This window comes from Acyrthosiphon pisum, chromosome A2 (assembly GCF_005508785.2).
Source record: "Acyrthosiphon pisum isolate AL4f chromosome A2, pea_aphid_22Mar2018_4r6ur, whole genome shotgun sequence".
NCBI classification, from domain to species: domain Eukaryota; kingdom Metazoa; phylum Arthropoda; class Insecta; order Hemiptera; family Aphididae; genus Acyrthosiphon; species Acyrthosiphon pisum.
The window spans coordinates 90,412,347-90,412,865 of NC_042495.1; positions in this window are offsets into that span (position 1 = coordinate 90,412,347).

Here is a 519-nt window from a genome sequence, read left to right on the forward strand (position 1 = left end):
TCCACTAATAGTTTGATATTTACAGATTAACATAAAAAATCATACATAAAAAATCGAGATTGATTAAATCGAGTAATTCGTGTTTTTATAGGTAACAACTATTATTTTAATTATTCAAAACATAACTTGCTCTAAATTGGTCAATTTTTATATTTTTTTTTTTTGAACTGTTTTAAAAATATGTTCAACAAAATGGCTATCTTACAAATTTTAAATTCTTAAATGCATAAACAATTTTTTTTGAATTTTTGAATTTAAAAAAAAAAAATTGAATTTTATGCCAGTCAATCAGAATTTTCATACTTAGTATTGTAAAAAAACCCGCGTTTAAATGTATTAATTTCCCATGGAGATATTAAGGGTGAACGGGACTTATGGGACATACTGTATAATTATTTAATAAAAACAATTTTATGTCTAAAAAGTAATAATATTATATGATGCTAAGTGCTAACATGATCTTTTAGCAATAAGGCATTTTATCTTTAAATTACTTATTGTTAAATCATTTATCATCAA